The sequence below is a fragment of the Struthio camelus genome, chromosome 1 (assembly GCF_040807025.1).
Source record: "Struthio camelus isolate bStrCam1 chromosome 1, bStrCam1.hap1, whole genome shotgun sequence".
NCBI classification, from domain to species: domain Eukaryota; kingdom Metazoa; phylum Chordata; class Aves; order Struthioniformes; family Struthionidae; genus Struthio; species Struthio camelus.
In genome coordinates this window covers 96889669-96896232 of record NC_090942.1, presented here as the reverse complement: position 1 = coordinate 96896232, position 6564 = coordinate 96889669, and positions in this window count along the sequence as shown.

The window sequence follows — 6564 nt, the reverse complement described above, 5'->3', positions numbered from 1 at the left end:
GTACCTATTTCTCCACTTCCTCATTGATATAGTCATTCCAGATTCAGATCTTCTTTTCCCTTCCCTTCCCTTCCCTTCCCTTCCCTTCCCTTCCCTTCCCTTCCCCTCCCTTCCCTTCCCTTCCCTTCCCTTTCTCTTCCTTTCCTTTCCCTTCCCTTCCCTTCCCTTCCCTTTCCCACAGCTCTTCCCCAGAACAATTCTGTGGGCTAGCAGTAGAGGAGAGGCCTCTAGCTGTAAAAAGCTACAAGCCAGAATAATTATCACTGAGGACAGGGACAGAAGACGAGAAGACAGAAAACAGAAGCAAGCCAGCAGGAAATTGCGCTGTTCAGCAACGAGGGCTGCATGGCACGTTTGGACATCCACAGACTGTCTTCATGAGTATAGTATGATGATCTGGTAACTTTGTTTGGTCAGACTGGTGTTCAAAAATAGCTTGCATTAATGTTCACTGCAAAAAAGGAGTGTGAATTAAGGTCCTGTGTAAATAAGTAAGAAAAGACTGATAATGATCACATAAAGAACAATCAGACAAGGCAGAAATTCAGCTGGATCTTCTTGGTTCCAGGATCTTATTATTGACTATGGTTTTGTGCAGGAGGGAGTACTGTGAATTTTTCTCACTTGATTTTATAATTTCAGTTTAACATTTTGGCACTCCTCTGCACTCTTCTGAGGTTTTCAATATGCTATTCACATTTACACTTTATTTTTTGAGTATTTAGTGTTGATCTAGGAATTAGTAATGCATGTAAACAGCTGGTTTTTTGGATAAGGGCATGGAGAGGAAGGGGAGGTGATTGTATAGATAGAGATTAAGATACACAGATGGAGAGAGAAGCAGGCAAAGCATAAGCAGGATGAGGCCTTAAATGTGAAAGAAATGGTGCTGAAACTTGATGCAAAGGCCAGAGGAAGCAAAGGTGGAGCAAAACGCACAGACGTTTGACAGACTGGATAGATGACTGCTGCATGAACTGAAAGACTTGAAAAAATGAAAGATGCAATGGGGTAGAGGAGAGTTTAGAAGAGAGCGAATAACCTTTTTACTAGAAAAATTCTGCTTTTAAGTTGTCCCAGTGAAAGGTCTCTGCCATTCCTGAGGACCAGAAGGAGTTAGACAGCTGGATTCTTTTGCTGGGCAAATATCATTTAAGATGTCATTAAGAACCTTTGGGAACATTTTTCTGGTTGAAGCCTGGGTGTCCAGGGACAAGTGAGGGGCTCATATAAGGAGCTAGTCCAGAAGTCTGAGGAGGACTGAGTCTGGGAAGCACTGCAATGGTTCCTTTGTTTACCTTGTGAAAATCCTACAGCAGGCAACAGAACTTAAGAAGTGAGATATGAGAAGTTTGTGGTGGGACCTTACTAAAACCATGAATTTTTCACTAGACGCGATGAGGACTTTTTATTTCTTCCTCACTGGAGCCTGGCCTGTCAGTTACACACTGGGAGCCAGGATCCAGTGACAGTGACCCTAAGAAAGGCCAGAGTGGAAGAGAGGATGACGCAGGTGGAGAAATAAGCATGGATGCTGGAATGCATGTAGAGGGGGGAAAAGAGTCAGGGTTTTCTGGGTGCATCGGTCAGAAATGTAGTTTGCATTTGATAGAAAGGAGAAGGAGAGGGATAAGTTGATTGTGACAGCAAAAGCTGAAGCCTGAGACATGGCTGAGCATGATGACATTGCCAACGAGCTGCAGCTGAAGACACACTTTCAGTAAGTGCACGTTTCCACACAGCAGCAGAGAAAACTTGAGGATCATTTAAGGTGTAATGAAGAGCCTCTATTCACAGCCTTCCTGGCCTCTGAATTTTCCCTGTCTTCTGTGTTCTGAGAGCACTGGTCTGGGCTCTGCTTGTGGTTTTCAGCGTGGGTATTGCAGAGCCATTTTATGTTAATTATCATAATGTCATCAGATATTATTTGACAAAGGCACAGTCTGTGATCTGCTCTGTTTGAAGTGGTTTTGCTCAGCCTTAAAGTCCTTGCTGACAGCAGATTCCATACTAATAACTTTTTCAATAAGTAGTACAGGGGATGTAAAGCTGGGTTTTAATTTACAAGGTGCAGACAGAAATAAAATTACTTTTTAGGAACTTCATTTCCAATGATGACAGGCTGTACATAAATGGGTAAATCAAATTATCTCTCAAATTATTTGGTATTCCAGAACCAAATGGTTCTGGAAAAGTATCAGAATTCTCTCTGCTACCGACAGATCGGTTTTACTCACAGAATAAGTGCACACCCTAGCAATTGGCCTTGTCTGGGAATTTGGCAAGGAGGTGGAATTAAGACTGTTACATTAAGCAATGGCCTTCTCCCGATCTACTTTAGCATTAAAAACACTTTAATCCTTTTAGAGATAACAGTGTGTGTCACACTGATCGGTGAATTTCCTGTCTTTTGATGATCTTAGAGTCTAAAAATGATTATTTTTATAATGAGGGACAAGTATTTTCATAAGCTTAATTTTCATCCTCTGTAATGAAATACATTAATTTTGCATAGGTGCATGTGTGTGAAAGAGAAAGCAAAAGTATTGGATAGCATCACTTCTTGTGTGGGCAGATGCAAAATTTCTGCTACACACACCTTGCTAATGCACTTCGCTTTGAGTGGCTGTTCCTCATACTATTCTAGTTCTGGTCTTTAATGGAGTTCACCCAGTCTACCTGGAATATGACTGGCAGATCTGCTCAAAATATGATTGCCTGATGATTGCAGTTACAGGCTCTGTAAGTTCGACTCTTGCTTTCAGCATGCTGTGAAGGGCAGTATGTGGTGGTCATTTCCTAGTGTGCTGGCCTCATGACATGGCAAGTTCCCTAGCAGAATGGCATAATGAGGTAGACTGGCTATGGAGATAAACTTTGTAAACTTCATAGCAGTAAAGTGACATGGTATGCTTATAAAACAGCTTCCTGGTTGTTCTGTGGTTGAGTACTGTTTATTCCTGGAAACACCCACACACCTGAAAGTCCTGATGAGAATATGGTTTCTCTTACACAACTCCTACTGGAGGGTAGGTAAGCCTGAGGTGAAGCCCACATTCTCAGAGTCCCTTTCCCTTCAGAGAGGCTTGCATTTAATAGCAAGTCTGAAATTGGGAGGTCCTGACTTTGAGTTCAGAGCTGTTGTGCGCCCTTCATACTCAGGTATAGGTGAAGAAAATTCTACCCACGTTTTGAAGTATCTCTGGGGAGGGTGGGTGGCCAGGACTATAAATATTAACTCCTTCCCTGCAACCCAGCCTGAGATGGTGCTTCCTGTGACTCCTTAGATTCCTATCTCAAAAACTCTCGCAGGCCATATCCACGCTGTGCAGCTGCTGACAGTGCAGAGCTCCCTGAGCTGGCTTTTATCTGAGCAAGCTTCAGAAGTGGAAGCAGGGCAGCTGAGTCAGCACAGCACTGTACTTAGGCAGGGAATAGCAACTTGTTCATGCAACTCCCTGCTGCTCAGTGGGGATGACTATTTCCACCCAGTGCAACACAATGATGTGTCAGCTTACTTGGAGCTAGTATTGGGATCAGTAGGGTATGCAAAAGGAGTGATAAGGCATACAGTTTTTGTTGATGCAAAGTATTGTGGCTCTTTTGGAGGTAGCGTTAAGATCACTGAAAGGTATGGCGTTCACCTGCTCCAAACTTCCACATAGGCCACAATGTCTAGGAGCTTCACCTTGTCATACCTTGTAGTTGTGTTCTAGCATATCTCCTAGCAAGGCTTCCCCTGAATCCTGCTCCAGATTGTGCAAAGAAGACTGGGTTTACTTGGAAGAAGTGCACTGAGAGCAGATGACTGAAAAGTGGGGAGGAAGTGCCTCAGAGACTGGATGAACTGATGAAGCAAATGATTGGTGAGAGGAAAGAAGCAGGAACTTCCCTCTCTGCTGGAGCTCCAAAGCATCGGATTCAGCACCTCTTTTCTTTGATCAAGGAAAGAATCTTGCAAGAAGTTGCACTGAAACAGGTAGTTGTGGTGCTGCTTGAAAAGTAGGAAGAAGATGATGTCTTACTTCTCTGATTCCCCAAAATGCTGAAACCCTTGGCTTGATGGAATGAACCGGTTATCTTCATTTGACATTAAAGCCTGGGGCTATTTTTTTTTGATGGAGATATATCCTAATAATATCTTATCCCAGGCAGACAAGCTAAGGATATGAAGGAGGAAGTTCTGCATTTGAATGCCATTTGCAGCACTTCCAGTGATATGGCCTGGAAATCAGGTAGCTCAGCTAGCTTGACACTAACCTCTGCACTGCCCTGAACGTCATGCCATATCTATTATCCCCAGTGGTGACTGCACAGCATAATAAGGCTGTATGTGACATATCCTCCACTACTGGAAGCAGGTGGAGTATGGAAACATGAGAAATCTGGTAGAGATTTTTTGCTGACATAAATCACAGAATCACAGAATGGTTGAGGTTGGAAGGGACCTCTGGAGATCATCTAGTCCAACCTCCCTGCTCAAGCAGGGTCCTAGAGCATATAGAGCATATTTCCCAGGATCGCATCTGGGTGGGTTTTGAATATCTCCAAGGAAGGAGACTCCACAACCTCTCTGGGCAACCTGCTCCAGGGCTCAGTCTCCCTCACAGGAAAGACATTTTTCCTCAGGCTTAGATGGAACTTCCCGTGGTTCAGTTTCTGCCCGTTGCCTCTTGTCCTGTTGCTGGGCACCACTGAGAAGAGTCTGGCCCCACCCTCTCGACACCCTCCCTTCAGATACTTGTACACACATTGATCAGATCCTCCCTCAGTGGCTGAACAGTCCCAGCTCTCTCAGCCTTTCTTCATAGGAGAGATGCTCCAGTCCCCTCATCATCTTTGTCACCCTCCGCTGGACACTCTCCAGGAGTGCCATGTCTCTCTTGTACTGGGGAGCCCAGAACTGGACACAGGACTCCAGGTGAGGCCTGAGTAGAGGGGGAGGATGCCCTCCCTCGACCTGCTGGCAACACTCTGCCTAATGCAGCCCAGGATCCCATTGGCCTTCTTGGCCACAAGGGCACATTGCTGGCTTATGGTCAACTTGTTGTCCACCAGCACTCCCAGGTCCTTCTCGGCAGAGCTACTTTCCAGCAGGTCAACCCCCAGCCTGGACTGGGGCATGGGGTTATTCCTCCCGAGGTGCAGGAGCCTGCACTTGCCTTTGTTCAACTTCAGGAGGTTCCTCTCTGCCCAGCTCTCCAGCCTGTCCAGGTCCCTCTGAATGGCAGCACAGTCTTCTGGCGGGTCAGCCACTCCCCCCAGTTTCGTATCATCAGCAAACTTGCCGAGGGTGCACTCTGTGCCTTCCTCCAGGTCATCGATGCATACATTGAACAAGACTGGACCCAGGACTGACCCCTGGGGGACACCGCTAGCTCCAGGCCTCCAACTAGATGCTGTGCCACTGACCACAACCCTCTGAGCTCTGCTATTTAGCCAGTTCTCAAATCCACCAACTGGATGAGAAGATAGTGGAAAGAAGCTGGTGTATGGAGGCGTTTCCAGGAGACGTTAGAGAGACAATGTAGAGACATTAATTTCATTTTCTGCAGCAAAAGTTACACATGTAAGCAGAAGCAGGAGCTTTTTCTGCCTGATCTGGGTTTTGGAGAGTTATTTCTGTCTTTTGCTTAGTAAACAGTACTAAGGCTGAGAAAAGACAATTCTAACGGTATGGACATTTCTAATGAAGAAATTAAAATCCAGTAGATAGCATCAGAACATTCACTAGAAAATGCAAGAAACTTTCTAATCCTCATTAAATAGATGTTGGTTTAAATGCCAGTACATAAATCTTAGTATCTGTCTCAATACTGCACCTGCATTGTTCTAATTTCTAATATTTCCATAATTCAGAAGTATCTAATGCTTTATGGAGTCAAGCTTATTTTCTTATTTCAACCATATCTCGTAATAAAGAGCTACACAACCCATTTATGCAGTGAATGAAAAGATAACTTCCTTTTATTGACTTGAAGTTGGCATGAGGTGAGGCTGTGTTCTGCTGCTCTTGCATTATGTGGCTCAAGTAAAAAGAAACTCATTTCTAGCCCTAATTAGCTATCCCTAGCTAGCCCTAATAATAATTAGCTATCCTAGCTTGAATCCTGATCTTCCTGCCCTTCTGAAAGGTCTGTTTTTTCACCCATTCTTTGCAGACTGCTTTTCACATCACCTTGAATCCCCCTTTTTCCCTCTACTCCATTACTACCTGTTTGAATCAGAGGGCTTATTCCTCCATATCACTAAAACTGCATGCCTCTAACGAGCCTGTAGAATTGCCCCTTTTTTCAAGATGTTTTGGTACAGGTCTGTTTGTCTGCCACTCAACCTTTGGCCAAATGAGGATCCCTGTTCAGAACTAAGAGTTTTTTAAAGACTGAGACATGTAACAAAAGGAAGCTGGCCCAGCAGTCATGGTGCTCACCATCCAGTGTGACAACGGAGATTCACATTCTATCTGCACTTTGGTTTCCGTCTGTTAAATGAGGATGGCAACAAGCACCTATTTTAAAGACGAAATGCCACGGGTACTGCGGTGGTAATCCTCACCTCAGACAG